The 698-nt window shown below is 33.1% G+C and overlaps 1 pseudogene; it reads right to left on the bottom strand.

Moving 5' to 3' along the window:
* LOC119594712 overlaps positions 1–698 on the bottom strand; it is a 4,743-nt pseudogene that overhangs the window by 991 nt on the left and 3,054 nt on the right.

The following is a 698-nucleotide window of genomic DNA, read 5'->3' as shown; positions in this document are numbered from 1 at the left end:
CTGACTAAAAGCCAAAGAGAAAACAAAACAATAATGAAAACATCTAAAGTGAATTTTCCCCGATAAAGCCATTTGCGTTACGTCGATGCTTAAAAAAAAGGCAAATGACTGATTACCAATTAGAGAAAAATCTCTCTCTACCCTAGAAGATTACGCTGTGCTGCCCTCTCGCGGCCAGTCACGGTACTAATGGTTAGTGGTGGCCATTGATGTATGATGTTTGGTTAGCGTTTTCGTGTGTCTGTGGAGTAATTAATGTCATACTGTGCCACGAGAAGTTAATGTTAAATTGTGTAATCGTTTTTACTTATGTAAAAATTTTGTTGGATCTTTTCTAAAGGAATGGTTAATGTCATAATTACTATGTTGCATTACGTCATACTGGTATTCTGTGCCATATTGTCATACTGTCATGAGAGAATCTCAGCTCTGTCACCCCCATATGACTCGTAATGAAATATATAATACATTCTATTTACTTACATTCATAAAAGAACTTTTTTTTTTTCTATTCTAAATATCTAGATTACTAAAAACGTATTTTTACTGTCACTTTTATAATGTATTTTGTTTTCCTTACGAACAGTTTTTTAACGATCTTAGATTGGAATAACGATCACGAAAATGTATCGTTATTATTACTAGCAAAATATGTTGCAATTTTTGGGGAACACTGCAACATTATCTGACATCACATA

The sequence above is a fragment of the Penaeus monodon genome, chromosome 34, assembly GCF_015228065.2.
Source record: "Penaeus monodon isolate SGIC_2016 chromosome 34, NSTDA_Pmon_1, whole genome shotgun sequence".
Lineage (NCBI taxonomy): Eukaryota > Metazoa > Arthropoda > Malacostraca > Decapoda > Penaeidae > Penaeus > Penaeus monodon.
The sequence above is the reverse complement of the archived record's forward strand: the minus strand, read 5'-3'. Positions and strand labels throughout refer to the sequence as shown.